The sequence below is a fragment of the Eptesicus fuscus genome, chromosome 15 (genome assembly GCF_027574615.1).
Source record: "Eptesicus fuscus isolate TK198812 chromosome 15, DD_ASM_mEF_20220401, whole genome shotgun sequence".
NCBI lineage: Eukaryota > Metazoa > Chordata > Mammalia > Chiroptera > Vespertilionidae > Eptesicus > Eptesicus fuscus.
This window is the reverse complement of record NC_072487.1, coordinates 37,814,632-37,839,499: the sequence shown is the minus strand read 5'-3', so window position 1 is coordinate 37,839,499 and position 24,868 is coordinate 37,814,632. Positions and strand designations below refer to the sequence as shown.

The window sequence follows — 24,868 nt, the reverse complement described above, 5'->3', positions numbered from 1 at the left end:
GAGACCTTTCAAAATTAAACTTGATAAAAAATTTCTTTCATTAACCGTGAGTAAAGTCAGTTTGACAGATCTAGTTATATTGCCTATTGAACCTGAATAGTCAAGGATCAATTTTAATAAAGTCACTGGCAAATTTTCCATGTTAAGGCTTACAAAGAGAAACTGTAAACTTATTATACATTATTTTGACAGACCAATATATAGGTATAAGGGTTTGGGGGTTTTCTTTCTTAAAAAACACATCAAACCCTAACTGGTTTGGCTCAGTGGATAGAGTGTTGGCCTGCAGATCAAAGGGTCCCGGGTTCGATTCTGATCAAGGGCATGTACCTCAATTGCAGGCTCCTCCCTGTTCCAGGCCTTGGTCGAGGCTTGTGCAGGAGGCAACCAATTGATGTGTTTCTCTCACATCCATATTTCTCTTTTTCTTTCCCATTCTCTCTAAAACTCAATGTAAAAAATATCCTCGGTGAGGATTAAAAACAAACAAATAAAAAACACATCAATGTATTTCCAAAGTACTAAAACTAAAGAATGAGAAGGAATAGGCCATTCAAAGAGCAGGGCTAAGATCATTCCATGTAGAAGGAACAACCTGAGCAAGCTCTGTGGATTATAAAAAAAAAAAAAAAAAAAAACAGGGTGTATTTGAGGAATTAAAAGAAAATAAATGTGGCTGGAAGACAGTATGTAAAGTAGAGAATGCCTTGGGGTGTGCCTGAAGAAGTAAGCAGGAGCCAAATCAACCCTATTGGCTATGGAAATGAATTCAATTTTTCTTTTAAGCACAAAAAGAAAATATTGAAGTATTTTAAGCAGGAAAGTAGTGTGATCAAATTTGTTTTTACAAGATAACTCTGGCTGCAGTGCTGAAAATAGATGGGAGGAAAGCAAGAGTGAAAATGTGGAGACCAATAAGAAGATTATTTTGACAATCTAAATGAAAAGTTGTTATGGATTGGATTAAGTTGATGGCAGGGGAGATGAAAAGCAGTGGATAGGCCTGAGGCCCATCAGATAAATTTGTAATCTATATTTGAAGCAGAACTGATCAAATTTGTTCAGGATACAAATGGCAAAAGTGAACAAAAGGTGGAATCAAGAAGTCCCACATTTTTGGTTTAAACAATCAGTGGTTGGTGATCATTGGCTGAAATGAGGGAGAAACTGGTTTAGTGAGAAAAAACCTTTCTCACGGCTCAAAGGCAACCTCACACACAAAAACAAGCATAACAGTAAAGATAAAATATAAAGCCATACCCTCCTTTTTTTAAATCCTCACCTGAGGATATGTTTATTGGTTTTGAGAGAGGGAGGGAGGAAAAGAGGAAAGGAGAGAGAAAGAGAGAGAGAGAGAGAGAGAGAGAGAGAGAGAGAGAGAGGTGAAAGAGAAACATAGATCAGTTGCCTCAAACCCGAAACCTAAGTATGTGATGTGCTCTAACTGGAGATCAAATCCGCACCTTTTCTAAAAAAATTAATTGGAGAGAGAGAGAGAGAAGCATTGATTTGTTGTTCCTCTTATTTATGCATTCATAGGCTCATTCTTGTATATATGCATTCATTGGTTTATATTTGTATGTGCCCTGACAGGTGATAAAACTCAAAACCTTTGTATATTGGGATGATGCTCTAAACAACTGAGCTACCAGGCCAGGGCAAACCCACAACCTTTTGGTGTATGGGACAATGCTCCAACTAACTGAGCCATCCGGCCAGGGCATGATACCCTCATTTAAAAAAAAAAAAAAAAAAATCATCATATAGTGAACACCAAGATGAGATCTAGCCTGTATTTTCATTTTACAAATTAAAAAGATGAGTTCTAATGGTAAAAGATGACCTGTCTATGAATCAGAGAAGCCATGTCCTAGGTCAGATTCTTTGGCGGTCGCATTCCAAATCCTTCACTCAGGTTTTGTTTGTTTGTTTTATAAACCTTTTACCTTTATCCCATCTTTCAGTTTCAGTCTACGGCAGCTAGCAGAACCTATGAACTCACCTCTTCCTAAAGTCACAAACAGTAATGCCAAGAAGGTTCTTCATGCCTTCAGATCCCTCAGGCTAGCCATACCTCATTCGTGAGGATCACAAGGAACACTGGCAATCAGGACATTTGCACTCATCAAGCTTTGTCTTCTAAAGTTAATACCCTCAAAACCATCTTGGAAGACTTCTAGGCTCTTTAAGGAAGTATGGTTACTCAAACAATTCTTTCAGACAAACACTTATTCAGTATCTACTGTTCTATAGGCTATGAGTGATTCAAAGGGATGATCTTTGATCCTTCCCACCTGGAAGTTTTAAATTTGGTTGGACAGATTAAGATAAAGAGGTTAAGAACTGGTTAAGGAACATGCTGGTTAATATAAGACTTAGCATCAAAATAGGTGGCTAGCCCAATGAGGGCCATGACATTTCAGAAAAGGTGAGAGAAATAAGATTATAGCTATAGATGAAAACAGAACAATCTGGCTTTAAAAAGGAGGGAAGATGCAAACTTTAACTCAAAAATACCAACCCAGTTCAGGGCCTGGCCAAGCTCCCAAAAGGGTCAGGAGTTTTAATAAAAAACAGTAGTGTTGCCCAGCCAACATGGCTTGTGGTTGAGTATAGACCTATGAACGACATGCCCAGGTTGTGGGCTTGATAGTCAGTGTGGGGCATGCAGGAGGCAGCCAACCAATGATTCTCTCTTGTCACTGATGTTTCTATCTCTCTCCATTCCTCTCTGAAATAAATAAAAACATATTTCTTATATGTAAAAAAAAAAACAACAGTAATGTTGGTGATTGTATTTAACAAAGGCAGAACAACTAAGTTGAGAAGAATAACTAATCACTATGCTTGTATTAACTCCAGTAAGCCTTATAACGAACTACCCTATGAGGAGGTACTATTTAGCTCCATTTTACCAATAAGAAAATTGAGGCATGAAGTGGTTCTGTAACTGCCTCAGTCACACAGTGTTGGGTTCCAAGCCCAGATATTTTCCTTAGAGACTGCTTTAACCACTACAGCAGATGGCCTCTCACATGAGCACTAGTGGTTTGTAACAGTCAAAAGGAGAGGCATCAAAATGACCATGATGAAGTCTGGAAATAATGATTAGGGACAAGAAGAAATGACTAGTCCATGCAGAGACACGGTCAGATTGCAAGGACAGGTGCAGGCCTAAGTGTTAGCTTACAAACAGTAAGGATAAAGATAAATGTTGAGTTCTAGAAAGACATAGCTCCTGGTTTGGAGAGGGGGTGGGATTAAAAGAAAGAAGTAAAAAAGTCAAGGGCAAGCACGGCCAAAGATAAGCATGCTGAGGCAGATTCCTGGCAAAAAGCCAGTCTGGCTGCCCCTGACTTCACTACCTCTGTCCTCGTATCTTAAGGAAGAATCACATCAGCCTCTGAAAGGAAAATAAACGAAATAAAATCTGATAGTGGAGACTGAGCATGAAATGGCTAGGACACACACTGCACCCCATCTTCCTATCTCCTTCATGAGGTAACAGGCAAATATTAAAATGTTCAAAGAGCCTAACCGGTTTGGCTCAGTGGATAGAGCGTTGGCCTGCGGACTGAAACGTCCCAGGTTCGAATCCGGTCAAGGGCATGTACCTTGGTTGCAGGCACATCCCCAGTAGGGGGTGTGCAGGAGGCAGCTGATCGATGTTTCTAACTCTCTATCCCTCTCCCTTTCTCTCTGTAAAAAGTCAATAAAATATATATATATTTTTTAAAAATGTACGAAGAAACAAGGTCAACTAGATGTGGTGGATTGTAGAACCCTGAAATTCAGGATGAGTGGCTAGAGTTAAATTTTGGAGGTAATATGGATCCACTGAAGGATCTTGAAGCAGGAAGTAAGAGGACATAATTGGCACATCAAGGACCCTCCCTTGACTGTGGTTTATAAGTTGGATTAGAGACAAAAGAAAGGCAATAAGCAGCAAAGTATAAATGCAGCCAATGTGAGAAGACATGCAATTTGTTATCAAGAGGATTAACAATAATGGAAATACGAGCTTCCAGGAGAAATCCAAACTTTCAGGGATGAGGTTTTGCAAGTCTGGAAGAGTTTCTTCCTGCAGCGCTAACAGTTGACAAGGGTACTTTTGTAGCACATTCGACAACATACTGAAAAGATGAGTTCCTCGGAACAGAGGCGAACAGTGTCATTTTAGATAGACGTATAGTTTCCTTTGAGAACATTCTTTCATTCATGACAAATATAGCCTTCAGCAATATCCCACATGATTCATGTGGCTGTAACACACTCAACTAGTTTTTCTTTCTAAAAGATTCACAAATCTGTCTTTATCTAAGAATTGGGACAATTCACAAGTATTGGCTTAACAAATAATAGATAGATACCTGAAGCAACAGTACAGATACTGAAAATAAACCATTTCTACCTTGGTATAAAAAAGTTAATAATAATCCTTTTCTTTCACCATATCTTTGCGTACTCTAAATCTTTATCACAGGCTGTCAGCTATATTCTTGGTCTTCGGTCTTTTTTTATTTCTTAACCACTATTTTCACGGAATTTTATTTAAAAGCATTCAGAATGAAAACCTAAAAGTAGCTTTAAAAATTTTACAATCAGCAGTGATCCTCAGTGGTCCCCGGGATCTGTCTCTTGCATCAACAGTGTTTGGACGGAACAGATCCAGAAATGCCCCTTCTTCCAGCCTCAACCACCCTCCAACCTCTTTTTCAGCCACCACCTTCAGAAGACCTCAGCCATTCTCAGACTCCAAGACGAGCCAACACCATTTTTAACCTTAACTCCTTACAACCACCAGCTATTCATTAGAATTATTCCATTGAGGTGGAGACTGCCATCAACTACTTGGTCAACCTGCATCTGCGGGACTCCTAACCTACCTCTCTCTGGGTCTCTGGGCTTCTATTTGGATCATGACAATGTGTCTCTGGAGGATGTGGGCCACTTCTTCCCTGAGTTGGCTGAGGAGAAGTGCAAGGGCCCAAGAGTCTCTTAAAGATGCAAAACCAGTGCAGTGGCCGCATTCTCTTCCAGGATGTGCTGAAGCCTCCCCAAGATGAGCGGGCAAAACTCAGGATGCCATGGAAGCTACCATGGCCTTGGAGAGGACCCTGCACCAGGCCTTTTTGGGTCTGCATGCCCTCTGTTCTACCCGAACACACCCTCAGCTCTGTAACTTCCTAGAGAACCACTTCCTTGATGAGGAGGCGAAACTCATCAACAAGATGGGCCACACATGACTAACCTCCACAGGTTGGCTGGCCCCGGGGCTGGGCTGGGTGAGTATCTCTTCAAATCGCTCATCCTCAAGTTTGACTAGGAGCCTGAGGAGCCCAGAGGCCTTTGAAGGGTCCCTCTGCATCCCCCCTGGTGTCTGGCTTTGCCTGAGCCCTTCCCAGAAAACACAAGGCATCCTTTTAATCACCCAGGAGCCCTCTCTCATGCATTAGACCACATGGAAACAATAAAGCTTTCTGCAGAAAAAAACAATTTGCAATCTTGTGAATTGAGCTCTGTTTCTCATCAATAAAGTAAGGAAGATGAACTGTAGATTGTCATAGAAACAAAATATATGTGATTCCATTAATGTTTTCATAAAAATTTTGTCTGATGGTGTTTTTTTTCAAAATATCTTGGATTTTTTTATATTCTGTATGTCAAAAAATATATATAAGCTCAAATATTAACCATAAATTTAAGAAATTATATAATCCACAACTATGTTAGCTATTAACCAGTTATTTATATTTCTTCATGGATACAACCTCTTAATTAACTGTTTGCCAGTTTTTGATTGTATGAGTGAAGAATTTTTCCAGAATGTTTATAAATATAAAAAATTGGATCATCTCGAAGAGCTTTCTTTGATGGAGCCCTTTTACATCTGTTAGCACCTCCCTCCACATCTCCACCACCTTTCCTGTGAACTACTGTCCATTCAAAGGTTAAAGGGATGGATCCTAATGTCCTATTTCTGTTTCACGACCCTACCCCATGACCACAGTCTGGAACTGGAAAAGAGAAAAGAGACAGCTGTCTCCTTCCAGGTAGCTGGAGGTGATATAACATTGGTAACTTTCAGAAACTGTATTTTCCATTGATGCATGAAAAGTAAAAAAAAAAAAAAAACTAGTCCACAAAGGGAGAGAAAAAAGCATGAAGTTAGACACAAAGAGGTGTGTGTTCAAGTCTCTGGTCAGTTTATTCCCAAGGCTTATTTCTCTGTCTTTAATTTTGCCAGTGTCCTATATCAGAAATTCTCATTGTTTGCATAAGCTACCTCAAATGCGTCTCTTCTCTGAGTTTGTCATTTGTCCCTCCAGAACAAGAACACTCACATGACGAGCAGTGAAAGGCTGTGTGGCTGGCATCTCCCCAGACTCATCAGATTGCCTGGGTGCTCTCAGCCACAATTCTGGTGGTTGCTGGGAGACATCTCTGGTAGAGTATGTTCAGGAGGAAATAAGGAGGGGGAGAAGCAATCTGCTTAAAACAGCAGCTCACACCCATAGATTGCCAAGCCATGTCCCTTCCTCCTTCAATTTATCACCCAATCTCTGGAGCAGAGTTATCTGCTTGGGGAAAAATAAATCATTCTGGCTGCCCAGAGGCCCTTCTAGAGCCAAGGATCTCTCTTGGGTTCCTCAATGTCTCACAAGCCTGTTTCAAGTTATGCATTATGAGTTGTGGGAATTCTCTTTATAAGTACACTCCACAACCAAGTGCTCAGCTTTCGATAGGCAAAGCAAGGAGAGGGACACTTAAGCAGCCAAATCACAAGCATCCCTCTCCAAGGCTAGGGAAGAATCAGACCTGACTATAGAATGTCGCTTCCTCCTACAAAGTATCCCCTTCCCCTCACCCCAACCCTCACTCCTGCATGTATGCAGATTAAGGGATAAATCAGTTTGTCACAATGACAGGATCCTCTGTGCCAAGTAAGCCCAAGCCCAGACTAGTAGACTGACACCCATTTAAGAATTCTGAGCCATAGGGTCATTAAAAATAGATTACTATGCCTTTTCCTTCTTAGGCATCCCACAGGCACTCAGAAAATGTAGTCTCATCAGCAAGCTCTTACACGACTGCATTTGCATTTTGTCTTTCTGAAGATTAACTTGAATCTGTCCAAGAAAATTAAAATACATTACAGTACTCTTTTGAAGGTTTTACCAAAATCAGCATGGCTTCTGAGAGTCGGCTTCATCTCACCTCATCTTTTTTCCCCCAGAGTCATGGCCATAGCCTCAAGATGACTTGTTTTAAGTCCAAGAACGCATCTTAAGCAAAACTTACTTCTGCTGGCAGACTAGGTAACGTTAAACAATCCTCTCACAAAAGGTGACTAAGAAAGCTTGATGAAATTTTAAGAGACAAAATTCTTGGAGGCATCAAGATTGAATTAGCAGCCTGGCCAGCATGACTCTGTGGTTAAGCGTAGACCTATGAACCAGGAGGTCACAGTTCAATTCCCAGTCAGGGCACATGCTCGGTTACTGGCTTGATCCCCAATGGGGGGCATGCAGGAGGCAGCCGATCAATGATTCTCTCTCATCATTAATGTTTGTATCTCCCTCTCCCTTCCTCTCTGAAATCAATATATATATATTAAAGACTGAATTAGCAGTCCCCAATACAGAAGGGATGGAAATCCAAATAGGTAAGCTTGGTACTTGGGGCAACCTTTAAATTGGAAGTATTTGCCAATTAGAGAAAGGCAGCCAAGAGGCTGAGTTGTACTTTTGGACCTTCACAAATCTGTAAGACAAAAATCAGTGTCTAGAGCCAGGCAAGGTAGGAATTCCAAAAACTATCCCTCACTTTGGACTGGTAGCCCAAAATGCTGTACCCTAGAAATAAAGGTAAGCCAGAAATAAACTATTCCTTTTATGAACTACAAATATTCTGAGTGACCTGGGAAATATCACCTGGAATTTGGATTAAGTTTGTTCTGAATTATTAGTGTTACAGCAAAATTTCCATGTGATGAGAAGGCAAAACAGCCAGGTGCTCAGAAGATCAGGAAATGCACTTTATTGCAGGAGCAACAGTGCTGAATGGCTCCGGGGAATTGGTCCCCAAATCTGAGCTCGAATGCAGCAGGGCTTTCCCTTTCATCCCCCTAGTTTCTTTGTCTCCCAAATATGGACTAGGCTTCTGGACTTTTCACAGGCTTTTGCAGCCCCTGTGAGGGTTGTAAGGAGAGGAAGTGAGATAGTGACCAAGACCCTGTCAGTCAAATGCCCTTCTATGGTTTATGGCCCCTGTAAGGTAAGCATTCAGGGAAACAGGTTTTGCAAGGCTAGCTATGACACAAGCAGAAAAGGGGGTTGGGGCTAGCAAGCATATGCATCAGAATGCAGGTTGGGGCTGGGGGGTGGGGGACTCAAGCTGCTTTCACATTAGTAATCCTAGCACTTGGCGAAAGTAATTATCTTCTTTGGTGGGGGGGGAAAAAGTAATTCTAGGCTTTAAATTATTTGTGCATTTTGTGTTTGGAAAATTGATTGCTCAAAAAATGTCTAGCATATAATCAAAATTTCCAGGCATTTGTAAAGACCAGATAATATGAATGTAAACCATGGACAACAAAAATATACTTCAGAGGCTCCAGATATTGGATTATTTTAAAAGGTTTATATACAATTATAGTTGCTAAATTCAAGGAGATGTAAGTTAAGCTTAAAAATTCTGGCAGGAAACATATCCTAGAACTGAAAATTTTGATAACTGAAATCAATTCAATAAACAGACTTAACAGTATATTAGATACTGCTGAAAAAAGAATTAGTGAACTGAATTATCTAGAATGAAACACAAAGACATAAAAATGAGAAATACAAGAGAGGAAGTAAGAGGCATAGAAAATACATTGAAAAGACCTTGCATGCATTTCATTGGAATCTCAGAAGAGAGACAATGGGGCAGAGGTATTATTGGAAGAGACAACAGCTAAGATTATTCTGGAACTCATGAAGTATAGCATTTATCATTAGTATTATAGCAATAGTATAGCAATTATCTTGCAGAATTACAAGAACATACTGCAAGATAATTCATAAGAAAATCAAGGAATAAACATCAGTTGTGGGCAATCATATATCCTGGCTACATCTACTTATCCATTCTCATTCCCAACTGATGTTCAGGTGTTGGTCCACACAAGATAACTGTCCCTGCTGTATCCTTTGTTTCACTGCAAGATCATTTAGCTGTGAAGTTCTTTTCTACGACTACGTAGCTTGCAGCCACATAAAATATTCTGCTGCTCTCCTACTGCCCTGGGCTTGGGAAAAACCCCAAGAAGTCATCTCATACACCCCTGTCCAGATACACCTCAATGATATTTTCTTTATTCCCAACTCATGATAGTCATGTAGAAATTTGGAGTTCTGCCTTGTTCCCCAGACCCTATATTGAGACTTTCTGACCTTCATTCCCAAAACCTATTGTGGGGAGGGGTGGAGGAGTAGCTCTATCCTCTATCCTCAGAACTGGCAAAGCCCTTATCAGAGATCCAAGTATTTACTCTCTCCTGATGTTCTCCTTTCTTCTGGAAATATTTATCTAATTGCAGGTGGAGAAAACTGGTTTAATATGATAGTTTTATTATAAATTTTCTCTCTGATGCCCAGACCAGTGGATTTATTACTGAAAGGACAAACACTAGATTCTCTGTTAAGTGTTCTTCTGAGTCTCTCCATCGCAGAAGCAATGAATGCCATTGAATAAAACATAGTAAAGACAAAGAAAGAAGAAAATCAACCTGGGAACACACTTGAACAAATATCTCAAAATATTATTTTAGAATATATGAAGCCAAAATTTTTGACAAATGCATTTTTATTATATATTTTATTTTATTTTATTTTATTTTATTTTATTTTATTTTATTTTATTTTATTATACTTATGTACCCATGTACTAAAGACAATTTACAGACATTATTTTATGTGCACAGGTTTACCACAGCAGAATTTATTATTTGCAAAGTCACAGGAATTTTTGCTCAATACCTAAATTTCTTCAAACTAACTTTTAAATGTTCTGGGCCCATATTTTATCACTAGAGGCCCAGTGCATGAAATTTGTGCACGGGGGGGGGGGGGGGGGGGGAGTCTCCCTCAGCCCAGCCTGCACCCTCTCCAATCTGGGACCCCTCTAGGGATGTCCAACTGCCCAGTGGGATCGGGCCTAAATGGGCAGTCGGATATCCCTCTCACAATTCAGGACTGCTGGCTCCCAACTGCTCACCTGCCTGCCTTCCTGATTGCCCCTAACCGCTTCTACCTGCCAGCCTGAACACCCCATAACCACTCCCTGCCAGCCTGATTGATGTCTAACTGCTCCCCTGCCAGCCTGTTTGCCCGTAACTGCCCTCCCCTGCAGGCCTGGTCACCCCTAACTGCCCTCCCCTGCAGGCTTGATTGCCCCCAACTGCCCTCCCTTGCAGGCCTGGTCCCTCCCAACTGCCCTCCCCTGCTGGCCTGATCGCCCACAACTGCCCTCCCTTGCAGGCCTGGTCCCTCCCAACTGCCCTCTCCTTCTGGCCATCTTGTGGTGGCCATCTTGTGTCCACATGGGGGCAGCCATCTTGTGTGTTGGAGTGATGGTCAATCTGCATATTACTCTTTTATTAGATAGGATAGAGGCCTGGTGCACGGGTGGGGGCTGGCTGGTTTGCCCTGAAGGGTGTCCCAGATCAGGGTGGGGGTTCCCTTGGGGTGTGGTGCAGCCTGGGCGAGGGGCCTGTGGTGGTTTTCAGGCCGGCCATGCCCCCTTGGTATCTGGAATTTATTTCTCTTCTACAATTGAAACTTTGTAGCCTGGAGCGGAGCCAAGCCTCCTGCTTGCTCTGTGGCCACAGCCATTTCTGTTGGGATTTATTTATCTTCTATAATTGAAACTTTGTAGCCTGGAGTGGAGGCCTACGCTGGCCAGGGCTGCAGAAGCTTGGCTTCCTCCATTGCCTGGGGCAACCCTAGCCTCCTGCTCTCTCCAGCTCCATGGCTGCTGCCATTTTTGTTGGGATTTATTTATCTTCTATCATTGAAACTTTGTAGCATTGAGTGGAGGCCTAGGCCGGCAAGGGCAGGTGGAAAACTTGGCTTCTTCCATTGCCGGGGAAACCCAAGCCTCCCTCCTGCTCTCTGTGGCTGCAGCCATCTTGGTTGGGTTTATTTGCATATTCACTCCTGATTGGCTTGTGGGCGTGACTTGTGGACGTAGCAGAGGTACGGTCAATTTGCATATTACTCTTTTATTAGATAGGATACTTTTAAATAGATGCATAATTCTATAATGTTTGGTCTTGCCCTGTCTTCATGCTTCTCACACCTTTTACTAGTACAAGTACACAAAAATAGTAAGAAGTGATTTTGCAATTATTCATCTAATCCTGTTAAGAAATCTATCATGTAAATGTGACAAAGGTCATAGTGAAGTTCAGTTTACAGGCCTAGCTGCCTCAGGAATCCAGGAAATTTAGCTAGTAACACAGACTCCCTGAAGGAAGAGAGAAAGAGAGCCAAGTCTTGGGTCCTCAGATTCAGAACCCTTTGGGGAATAGAAGGGCTGCCCTAAGTCCTGTGGGGGAAAGGCCCCAAGAAAATTGTAATACTGAGGGACATGAGCCCACTCTCAGGTCTCAGAGAACAGGTACAAGTACTATCTAGAGGGGTAGAAACCACAAGGCCATAACGGGGTGGACGGTGGGGGGTGGGGGGTCCCTCAGTACTATTGTCATTTAGTGAAAGAGCTCCCAAGTCTATCTGACAGAAGTGGAAGCCCTTTCTTCTTGCAACAGAAACAGCCCAGTGATTGCAGCTGATAACAGTGGCAGCGGGGAACAATAACAAGTCCTCTTACAATAAGCAAGGGGCAGAACAACCACAGCTGTGGCAGCAGAACCAATGAGGCACACAGGGAGCAGGTGAGGTCTGCAAAAGGCACAGCAGGGGTGCTGGCAACCACAACAGAGAGTCCAGCAACAGGAGGAGAGTGAGTCACTCAGGGCCTGGGGGAGGGCAGAGGAAAGAGGCCTCTCTCCTGATGGTAAACATCCCCACCAGGACCAGAGCCAAACCAGGAAACACCAGCATAACTACCTCTGGTTGCACAGCCAGTTCCTACAGAACTGCTACATCAGAGTATCTGGAAGAAGAATCTAGGAATCGGACACTTAAACTTAAGTTTTTAGGGTGATTTTTTTTTTTTTAATCAGTACTGCCCATAGATCTGAGCAACTGGGAATCCTCCCCAGATCCTAAGTTTTAGAGAAACTTCTTCTAGCCATGGTCCTCACAGGGCAAAATGTCCTAGAGGTCAAGAGAACATGCCCAACAGGACCCCATGTCCACCTAATACATAAGCATTCCCCACCCAGACCATGCTCCTGGTACCCAAGACCCTGGATTATCTGTCCAGATGACATAAAGACTAATTCCAGGGCCTAGACAGATCTCTTCTCTCAGTCTATCTTCCCACAGGTGGACCAAGTGGGAGAACAGACTAAAACCAAGTACTTTCCAAGGAGGCTCGGTGGGCATGGAGATAGACTTGCCTGGTGGGCTGACCACTGTGCTCTCCAAGCCTCTCACAATAGAGCAAGAATAGGAGTAGGAAAAGAATGGGGCCCTCCCCCTTCTCTCTTTCCATCTGCACTGGTGCCATGGGCCCACAGATATAATAATCTAGCCTAGAGACTCATTATTTTTTTGCTGTGCTTTTTGTGGAGGGTTTTTTGTCACAGGGGTTTTATTTAATTTAGTTTTGGTTTTCTTCTGTCTTGTTTTACTTTGTTTTTAAGAAACAGAAGGAAATAAACTTCTTAGAGTCAAAAATGCCAATTATAAAATGAACGAATGCTAGAATTTAATCCTGCTGTGACTCTACAAGTTCTTGATTTTTCCCTGGCAGCTGAGGTCTTGAAAAACAAAGCTTGCATGATTAAGTGGCACCCTAAAACTTTGAATTCATAGAGTTCATTTAGTTTCAGTAGTATCTTGTTGCACATTTTTCCTGTGCTCCCATTGTTCCTGACAGTGAGAGAATCAATAATATAGGATTCATTTCCTCAAAGCAAGGCCATTGGATAATTCAAGTTGTACACATGGAATGCAAAAATAACAGCTGTGCAAGGGAGTATGTTATTCTAAGAGCTAAAGTGGGTGCCCCAAATGTACTAACTATAATAGGAATTTAATGAATCTTCAACAAGATCCTTTTCTTCTATTCTCAGGGTTGCCACCTTCTAGAGAATGCACACACTCACACACCCCCCCAAACGAAGGCCTAGTGCTTTCAAGGTTCAAGGACAAGCAAGACTAGTGGGTGATACTTGGTGCATCAACATTTATTTAGTTTCCGGTTTTAAGGAATGTTTGTTTGTTGTGTGTTTGTTTCATGTCAGCCAGGGGAGAGCACAACAGCTCAAAGTGTTTTTCTTTCTTTCAATGATGCTCTAGCTACTGAGCTTCGTCACCTATGACAAGCTTTGCATTTGTCAGTCACAGCTGGTCTTTGATAAGCTGTGTATAGTCAGTGTTCCTTTCTGGGTGCAATATTGAGCAACAAAACTTGGGAAGAGATCCAATTATTCATACTGTTATTAAAGTTAGACATTTGTTTTGCCCTAAATTTATCAGACCGAAAGCTGAAGGCATCTGAGTCAGTACGGGCAACTATCTGGGTACTCTCTGTTTCCCTTTTTTGCCAATGAAGTTGTGCCACGAGGATAAAGAGCAGCACAGATAGGAAGCAGTGACCTAGGAGTGATCTGGGAAATTCCAGCTGCCCTCCTGCCCTACTTATTACGAACAGAGATGACTCACTGTTAGGAAGCACACAGATGTTGACTTAGCCAATAAAATCCTTTGCAACATTTAACTTTTCTGGACCCTCACTTCCTCTTCTGGGAAAAATAAAACAGCTTATTATATTTAGACACCTACATAGTATTGTTCGATACTGGTATAAAAGAATAGGCATTCACATCATTTTTGAATGTGCTATTTCTTATGTCCTTGAAACCAGCCTTCTCCTGGAACATATGTGTCTATAGAAGACACATTGTACAATAGAAACCTCCACAACCCAGGCTCCTGCTGTGCAGATGTGTGGTGGTCTGCTGCTTGAAAGACATGGGAATTTCAGGTAAGCACATCTACTAATAAATCCTGATGTGTCCACCCAAATATAGGCATCCAGAGACTCGGGTTATAAACCTGGCTCTACTGAGTAGCTGTGACCTCACTTTCCTGACCTGTGAAATCAAAAGGTTTGACTCTAAAGGCTCCTACCTCCTTTATTGTTTTATGATTCTATGGCATTAAAAATAAAAACCTATAGTGCCTATACCCTCTCTATTAGCTATCTGCCATAAGAGTAAGCACTTACCAGTTTTCTTTCAGTGTAAGAGGTAAAAGGTATGGGTTGGGTAATATTGGGTCAAGGATAAGACACAACTTGTAATGGAGTTAAAAACAATTCCTTACTTACCTCATTGGGCTGCTGTAATCATCATATGAGATCACATCCTTGAGAAATTTATCATGAATTGTGCTCTATAGAAACATGCTATAGACTGATTGTGTCTCTTCAAAATTTTATGCTGAAACCTAATCCCCAATATGATGATATTAGAAGATGGGGCCTTTGGAAGGTGCTTAGGTCATGAGGGCGGGTCTTCATGAATGGAATTAGGGTCCTTACAGAAGAGACCCTGAGACTCCTTGCCTCCTGTGCCACGTGAAGTCACAGTGAAAAGACAGCTGTCTATGAAGCAGAAAGTGGGATATCACCAGACACTAAATCCGCCAACACCTTGACCTTGGACTACCCAGCCTCCAGAACTGTGAAAATAAGTCATTCAGTCTGTGATATTTTGTTACAGTAGTTTAAATGGATTAAGGTAAGATGTTGTTACTATTACTAATAACAAATGTAAATATATTTTATCCAATAAACATTGGTCAAGCATCTTCTACATATTAGGCATTAAGAAGACACTATCCTGATTTCCCAGGGCTCACAAGAAGTCAAAGGAACTCTGTTAAAATGATAACAATATCCTTTAAAAAAATCTTTTTTTACCTTTATGAAAAGCTTGAAGTTGAATAAAGATCAGATTGCTAAAGCTATTTTCTTCTCTATTTTCAAGTTTTACACATAATTTTAAATGTCCCTGCCCCAAACCTGAAGAAAAACATACCTGAGATTTGGCAAAAGCTCAATTGATTTCAGTGCTAGGCAAAGAAATAAAAGGTGCTACCATCTATTAACTGTTGGGACCAAGGATAGCGGCAAGTTTTTAATGGACTCCCCAGCAATGACAAGAGAAAAATGGATAATTATAACCTCACTGTAAAGGGTAATAGAAGACTGACCTTGGGCTATGAAAAATGTGTCTGTGGCTTTGGGTCTGCAAAGCCCACTACCCTCCTCCCCCTCCCCCCGCCACTTTTGCACTTTACGCTTGGGTAACACAGCTCTTACCAGCTTCTAGGTCCCTTTAAATAGCATGCTGGTTCAAACCTCTGGGCATTTTCTCATTCTGTGCCCTCAGCCTGGAATAAGTAATTCCCCATCAGTCCTCGCTCTTCCTCCCTCCTTGGTCCTCCTCCTCCTCCCCCCTTCTCCTTCACTTCTCCCACAAGCTGCTGCTCATTTTTGAAGATTCCACTCCACTTTATTTCCTGCCCAAAGTCTTCCGAATTCCCTGCCACCCCAGTCTTTGTGAGCGGCCCCTTCACTGCACTCCTATCAGTTCTACAGCGTGGTGGCACTTATCACGGTGTGTGAGAAACTTCTGTATTGTGTCTGTTCCTTCCTCTAGCCCAGTGGTTCTCAACTGGAGGAGATTTTGTCCCCGGGGGCACATTCCATCTATCCTTTTTCTCATTTCTTTGCCACCTTATAATTCTGGTTTGGACTCCTAGGCTATTTGCTTTCTCCTCCAGCCTCTCATTGGCATGTCTTTAATCATTTTGCATACTTCATTTTTGTGCATCTTAAAACTTTTAACCTTTCATCTGAAAATAAATGCTAAAAAAATATAATGCTTATGAATATATTATATACAATATTAAGTTCAAAATAGTATGTTTCATGTTGTATATTATAGATTTGCTAAGCTTAATTTCAAGATTAAATAAAACACATGGAAGTGCATGCATTCATGTGTACACAGCCTCTCTGTACCTGTGGCTTCCTACTGTCAACAATTATAAGCTCATAGGTGTGGTTTTCAAATAATCACTGGACATATATGTATGTCTGTTGGTGGGGCTAGTCATTCCTACCAAATGTTTGGGAAATGTATTTAAACACACAAAATAGTTCCTCCTATAGAAAGCATAATAGTGTCTTCTTCCACATCCAAGAATAATAATTAACTTCCTTCACAAAAGAATATATTAAAGCAAAGCAAATTGAGACCTTACTGAAGAAATATTTCTATTGGGAACATGTGCTAATGGGTAACTCTAAGAAAGCTCTCACAGGCATTGTTCAGCCATTATGAAAACAAAGACAGCACAAGAAATAAACTGCTGATGCCAACTGACCTCTTAAATTAATGACTGAATACTATATAGCATGTAATTGAGAGAGATAGAAAGATCAATGATGAGAGGGAATCATTGATTGGCTGCCTCCTGCACACCCCGCACTGGGAATCAGACCCACAACCCAGGCATGTGCCCTGACGGGGAATTGAACCTTGACCTCCTAGTTCATAGGTCAACGCTCAACCATGGGCCACGCCGGCTGAGCTGATTTCCTTTTTCCATCTCTTACTCACTATGAACGTTTCAGAAGATCACTTTTCCTAATTTTCAATAAGAAAAGTATAAACTATAATTTTAGACTTATGAACTATAAATTATGAGATTATTTGCTCTATTGCAAATTTAGCTTGCTTGCAGAGGGGGCATGATTTAAATGTGTCGTCCTTTCTGATTTTTATAACTCAGAGCTCTAATTCCTGTTATCTCAGTTGACACCATTATTTCAGGGACACAGAAATTTAAAAGTAGATGCTCAAGCAAGCACCTCTTCGTAATGCCGGCCTACTTTAAAAATGGAGGAGCTGTTTTCCAAATCCTTTTTGTAATATTCATGTTAATACATCTTGGGCTCTTTCCAGAAGTTATTCTTGCCAGAGACCCTTTGAAACGCATCTGAGTTCTCACCATTCTAATAAAGGGGGGAAAAAATGTCATACTAAGGCAGAGGCTGCCTCCTCAGCTTTCTTTACTTCTTCCTAAGTTTTACTGGAAAACCTTCTCCTATATTTCTACTTCTATAGCAGTTTCTCACATGTATCAGGTGGTGACAATGTGCTGTTTTATATGCATTAGTCTATTTAACACTTAATGCCACCTTACAAGATAAATACTAATATTATCTTCATTATAAAATGGAGATGAGAAAATGGAGGTTTCCAGAGGTTCAGTCCCTCATCAAGGTCACACAACTAGTGAGTGATAAGGGGAGGGTTCAAATCCAGGTCTGACAGCAGAGCCAGAGCTCTTAGCCACTAAGCTGAACTACCCTTCACCTTTTCTTATATCCCTTTTCCTAACCTCCAGTTACTTCTGTTTTCTAACTGTTCTCAATTAAAGTGACTTACAATTTCTTATTTATATACATTTATTTATTTATTTATTTCAGAGAGGACGGGAGAGGGAGAGAGAGAGATAGAAACATCAATGATGAGAGAGAATCATTGATTGGCAGCCTCCTACATGCCTCACACTGGAGATCGGGCCCGCAACAGGAATCGAACTGTGACCTCCTAGTTTATAGGTCGACGCTCAACCACTGAGCCATGCCAGCTAGGTGACTTACAATTTTTTGATATGGTACTGGAATTCAATATACTGGAATTTTTTTTTGACTTATTGGGGTAACATGTACACTCTATTTTTAATGAAGCAGGGGCAAAAAGGAAGAAGAAAAAAAAGTGAGCTCTGTTCTCAGATAATGTAAGACTCTGGACTTAAATATTAAACAACTGAAACCTATATGTAGAAACACTAAAACCAATACCAATAAATGTGTTCTTCAGATGTATCTCATTGCCTTGCAAAAAGTGGGTGCTTGTTGAAATAATTGTGGAGCCAAATGAGTTCTGGAAGCATTAAGAGGATCTGATTATGGGTATGAACAGTGTTAGATGCAAAATGAGTTTATAAGAAAATATGGATAACTTCTTTATGATAGTAAACAGTAACTCCCCACAGTACTTCCCCATCATCAAAAAGTTCCAAAGGTCTTGTAAATATTGTGAATATTAAACAAAAGTATCCAGCTGAAGACAGCAATTTATTACAGTAAGAATTGCCATAATTCAACTAAATGTTTATTGAGTGGCCATAATAGGCAGAAACTGCACAATTGATATTTTAAAGTCTTAATTTATTCACAATACTGGCAAAAATCCCTACATAACTATTCAAATTGTGGTCAGTATAAAATGGTAATGAGTGTAACCACATTTTATAAGCTTACTTTTCTCTAAATTAGAAACATTCTGAATTGGGATAGGAGTTTGTGATTCTAGGCTAACTTATATCAAATACCTATTTATTTCTGCTACTTAGTATTTTAAATATAAAGCAAGCTATGTCTTCTTCATAATATTTACCATGGTTTCCTGACTTTAGTGTGTTTAAAATAACTGAAACAAAATGGGCTATGGATTCCCATGTCACAGTAACTCACCCAGATCTAGAATCTTCCTTCCATAATGGAAAGCTCTAAAGTCCTCCTCCCAAAGAGTCCTCACTGCATCTGAAAAACAATGAGATCACATTTATCGCCACACATGTTAAGACAGTTGATTCTACCAACAAACCACATTTCCACTGTTTCATAAATAATCTTAGAAATTAGAATCTATGCATAACTTCTCAACTTCGAAACATTATTATCTTGCAAAAATCATTATAACAGTATAATAAAAGACTCATGAAATGGAATCTATTTTCCAACAATCAACATTTATCATATCAAAGGGCTAAGATGATCACATATTTCAGAAAAAAATATCATATACCAAGCAAATGAGAATATGAGAAAGAGTTGCACAAAGAAGGAGGACCAAGTTGGGAAAGGGAGTCATTTACAAGGGTGTCAGGTAGTGTTATTTTTTTAATTTTTAATTCGTGAATCTGAATATGTCACTCTACTTAAACACCTCAACAGTTTCCCATTGCCCACAGTATAAAACCTAACTCCCTTACCACAGCTCTCAAAAACTGAGTTAAAGCTCACTTCTCTAGTGCTGTCCCTCATCACTCTCTAAATCAGTGGTTCTCAACCTTCCTAATGCCGCGACCCTTTGATACAGTTCCTCATGTTGTGGTGACCCCCAACCATAAAATTATTTTCGTTGCTACTTCATAACTGTAATTTTGCTACTGTTATGAATCGTAATGTAAATATCTGTGTTTTCTGATGGTCTTAGGCGACCCTGCTAGCGGCTCTCAACCTGTGGGTTGTGACCCACAGATTGAGAATCACTGCTGTAGATGGGTTGCAACATTAGAAAGTTTGAGAACCACTGCTCTAAATGCTCCCAAAATTCTTGTTATACTAACTTTCTTGTGGCTCTGTGAATAACCCACAGGAAAAGCTGCAGAAGCTTCCATCCAGTTTGATGAATCCTTGTTTTTTCACATAGAGTTTCCCCTAACTGAAATGGCCTTCCTTACCTGACTCTCTGCCCAACCCAGAGCCTTCCTCTGAGAAGCCATCCCAAACCACTTTCCCAAAAGTTACTCACTCTTTCCCCTTTGTCACACAGCATTGCTATTATATTATTTATTGCAGCTATTTGTTCCCTTTTAAGTTGGGAATTCCTTCATGGCAGTTTGTGTCTTAATTACCTTTGTATCTCAGGCCCTGGCAGTTTCAGGCATATAGTGAATTGATTAATGTTAAATGTGGTATTGATATTGTTGAATCCTAAGTAGACACATGATATACACTTGAAAATCATCCCTGTATTTTAATAGCTATAAGTTTTATTAAAATTGACCTTATAACAATATCTATGTGTATTTTCCTTCTATTATGTATTGCCTCACATCAAAACTCCTTGCTTTTCTACTGGGTATAGTCTATCTCTTATTTTATAAGTATTCAACTGGCTTCATTGTATAGCAACATGATGGCTAGCAAAAGAACACAATCCATGGAAACATCGCACCTCTTAAGAACTAAAGCTGTCCAAAGTTATAAAACCAATGTGTGTGTGTGTGTGTGTGTGTGTGTGTGTGTGTGTGTGTGTGTGTGTGAGAGAGAGAGAGAGAGAGAGAGAGGGAGATACAATTGTTATTACATAATTTGGAATGGAGGCACCAGCTGAAGTTCCATTTCAATCATTTTATTTGTTTGTTTGTTTGTTTGTTTGTTTATTAAGAGCTGTCCCACAAAGATTATCAGGAAACTACTAATAAAATTATAATAAACTAGAGGCCCGGTGCACGAAATTCATAGGTAGGGTCCCATGCCTGGCCAGTGATTAGGGCCGATCGGGGTCTTCCAGCTGCCAACCAAGGCCTTCCTTCCCCAGCTGCCAGCTGCTGGCCAGGGCCTTCCTTCATTCCGTGCTGCCCCCTGGTGGTCTGTGCACATCATAGTGAGCAATCGAACTCCGGTCTTCCGGTCGAACTCCCGAGGGGACACTTTGCATAATAGCCTTGATAGATAGATAGATAGATAGATAGATAGATAGATAGATAGATAGATAGATAGATAGATATAGATATTACCCAATGACTCTTGACTTTTTTACCTGTGGGTACAAATTGTCAGCTACACGTTTTTAACTGAGTACAAATTATTGCTTATACTCAAACTTGCTCTGGAAGGAATTCTGGCCCTTGCAGAGTGTTTCTCCCTCCCCATTGCCCAGTATGTCATAGGAAGATCTTACAAGGTATTTCTGGTCATTGCACACTGACCCCAACAGTGGTGGCACTGTTAGCCACGCCAAAACTCTGCAGACCACGCTCCTCTCACTGCTTTTCATCAACCCCAGTTTATTCCCTGCCAGTAAAGCATAGAGAATGGCAGGTAGAAAATATCCCTGTCTGTTATGCCCTCCTTGAGGACTCTCAGGAATATTGAGCAATAGGAGGGGAAGGTAAACAACAGTAAATTCCTGGGACTGAGGGCTGTAAAGATAGTGAGACATGTTGTTTTCTTTCTCCCTGAACTGACACACAAGGCGATTTTATTAGGACAGATTTTTAGTATCAGCCGCCAGACTTGAACACTTTCATTCTCACCAGTCTTCTGTCCTTGGGCCTGTACCCGAGTCTGACTTGTTCCACTGAACCTTTTCCTTAAGGTGAGTTCGGTTTTAGGGACTCCACCTGGCTTCACATAATTTATCACCTTGTACTCCTACCTCCAACACATGGACACTCCAACTTCAAATCTACCAGACATATCAGACAACATCTGACCCCCAAGTGTGAACTTCACTTCGATTGTTTATTTTTTTTCTCAGGAAAGTTTCTCAACACCCTCTTGGAATCAGCAATTACAAAGATTATACTCCCAGGAAGAGGAGTGTCATCTAATTCCATGCAACCAAAGTATACAAAACTCAGCCTTGAATCTGAGATGACTCCCTCCAAGGCAACAACTATCAATATAAGAAATGTCATTACTGACATTTCCTGCCTCACTCAGTTCAAACTGATAGAGCGAAAACTGCTGAAAAGGATGCCCATAAATGGCTGGAATTTGAATTAGACAGTCATTGAAAAATTAAGTGGTAATAAAGTAATGAAACCAAATGCATTTGTTTTTTTCCATATACTAAAACACAGTCTCTTCTTTTACTTGGCAAATCTTATTGATATAATATAATTACAGGTACCTCCCTTTCTTTGATGGATGGCATTGGTTTGCACAATTGCCTTCTGCCACTGTGCCACGCGTAAATATTGACAGGGATGCAACATGCTCCATAAATTAAGGTTTTAAATTCAAGAGCTAATTTTGATGTGGTTTACATCAATGCGATTTCACTGAAGATAAAAATAGTTTAGATGAATTTTTATAACTCCATAGGTCAGAAATAGTAGAGTATGTGCAATTCCTAAATTAGAAAGAGCCTATTTACCACTGTGCTTTGAATTCTTGATCTCGCTATGTAACAGTAGCTCCTCTTTGAAAAAAGCTTTGGATAAAGGTCAGCTATTTCAGATGACGGAATGGGAAAAAGCACTAAAGTAATTTCCTAGTGAATGGATCTAAAATATTATTCATTATGTCGTCTGGGTATATACAATGATGGAACTTACAAAATCATTTATTTTTGTATTGGCTACACTTTGACATTATAGATCAGATCAAAATGACACATAAGAGCAGAAGGCCAGTTGCCCTAGGTGCATATGTATTTATCTTTCCACTTTAAATGCTTCCAGATGTTACAATCGAATAGGGGAGAGCTGGTTGAAGTTTGTTGTTTGTTTGATCTTTTTTGACCTGCATGGAGTCACTTAAGTGAACCTCTCAGGTAAAACAAACAAACAAATAAATAAAATATAACGATACAGAACAAGCACCCACCTAGATGTCCTGGGAGAAGAGTATGAGGTCTTTGGTTTTGTTCCAGCAGCTGAGTAATTCTGCCCGCATCCTGATAAGAAGAGGTTTTACTTGGGATGGAGGTGGCCCAATCTGTATCCGAAGCCCAGCCCCTGAACCCTAGCCAACACTTAAAGTGAAAGTATCTAATTATAGAAAACAGAGTAAAATATTGGAGAAGTCTGTGGAGACTGGTGGCGCAGAGCCAACATTAGTGTCTACATGCTTATGAGAGAGGGCCAGTTTGAGCAGTATGGCTAATGTTGGAAGTTCCTCCAAGCTAGGCACCCTAGCACAGCAAACAGTCACTGAGCATTAAAATGTGTGGTTCTCGGGGTGATATTGTGATTTAGAATAAGAAATTTATGTTTGTTCTATGTCCCCTTTCCTAGTATAGAACTTCTAAAATCCTTGGAATTTCCTAAGTGGTGAGAATGATGTGACTTTGGGACTAGCCCTAGGTCACCTAAGGATGGTGACTGGTTGCCAGGAAAACAAACCCTTTACAGTCCTGTGCAGCATTTCTGTTATCAAAAGACCTGCCACATATATAACAGTGGTCCCACAAGATTATAATGGAACTGAAAAATTCCTATGGCCTAGTGAGACTGTCCCAGTCTTGCCCCCATAGCACAAGAGATAGTTGCCAAGCAACCTGACAGAAGGAAGCAGTAACCCCACCCATGGAAAATTCCACTCCCTGAACCCTTCACAATCCCACCTTTTCTTTTAAAGCCCACTTTGTTCTCAGCTTATAACAGCAGCCCAGGGCCAGCCCCCTCAGCCAGTTCATAGAACTTTCCTTTCCTTTGCGCTGTCTCCCTTGTGCTTGAGCATAAGCTTAATAAAATCTGACTGGAAATTTCTCTGGAGTTTCCTCTTGATTTCTATCGTGGAGAACCCAAGAACCCCAATACTGGTAACACTCACATCTTTCCCTATGCATCTCTTCCATCTGGATATCCCTGAGCTATGCCCTTTTATAATTAAACCATCTAGTAAGTACATTTCTCTGAGTTCTGTGAGTCGCTCTAGCAAATTAATTGAACCGAAGGAGGGGGTCATGGGCACCTCTGATCTATAGCTAGTTGGTCAGAAGCACAGGTGACAACCTGAACTTGTAACTGGCACCTGAAGCTGGGTGGGGCAGTCTTGTGGGACTGAGCCCTTAACTTGTATAATCTTATGCTATTTCCAGATAGTATCAGAATCGAGATGAATTATAAGCGCCCCCCCCCAAATTGATTGGTGTCAGAGAATTGCTTGGTGATGTAGGGGATTCTCCCCCCACCCCCAAACACACACACACATTGAAATGAAGCTTTTTAGAAAAGAACCTTTTTACTCTGGGACTCAACATGAGCCCTGGTCAAACACCAAGAGCAACCAGACCATCCCAGCAACAATGCAGCATCTATCAGACTATGTGGAGCCAATCTACGCCCATGAAATTAAGTAGCAGCAAGAAGCAATAGCAGTATGGTCAGACCTAACAACAGCATAGCCATCGCCATCGCCATCTTTGAACTGGGATGCTTATACTATTTGGGGGAGGGGAATCACTAAAAGAAATATTAGAAATCTTACTAGTAAATTCTATGGGAGTTACTCATACAAAAGCTCAAGTGTTTCACACATAAGGTCAAGTACTTCAGATGCCCATGGTTAGTTAAAGAGCCACATTTACTTTATAATTCAGAACACACTAGTAAATATCTGCTCCAATAACTTTTAATTAAACTTTTATAATGTTTGACTTGCCCTTGCCATGTAAATAAAATCCAGCCACTAGCTAATAAAGTAGAAAACACAGGAACTGGGACAGGACACAAAAACAAAAATAACGAAATCACTTTTTTTTTTAGCTTTACCTCTCTTAACAAGGCCAGAAAATAGTAGAGTGAATGGGTGACTTTGGTTGAGACCAAAATGTTTCAAGAGTGGGAACCACAAAAAACCCAGCCTCAGGCCCATTTAACCACACACACACACACACACACACACACACACACACACACACACGCTCCTCTAAAACATCAGGCATCACATGTCTAGAGATTTTTTTATATACGTCATGGTTAAGAACTGACTCCATAGAAATGACATCTTAAATTCTAACTGGTAGCTAAGGCCTCTATTATATGAGTCAGACTTTCTGTTCTTGTTAGGAGAGTGGAAGGAGAGCAGTACATCTTGGTTTATTTAGTTTATCTCCAAATCTACTTATCAGCTAAGGTTACTATAAAAG

At 40.7% G+C, this 24,868-nt stretch overlaps 1 protein-coding gene across 1 annotated transcript in view; it reads right to left on the bottom strand.

Annotated features, from left to right (window-relative positions):
• TMC1 (transmembrane channel like 1) overlaps positions 1–24,868 on the bottom strand; it is a 325,206-nt gene that overhangs the window by 203,907 nt on the left and 96,431 nt on the right. Inside the window, exon 2 of the mRNA XM_054727564.1 lies at positions 18,733–18,801. The gene's annotated coding sequence lies outside the window, so the exon portion shown is untranslated. The remainder of the gene's footprint in view (positions 1–18,732; positions 18,802–24,868) is intronic.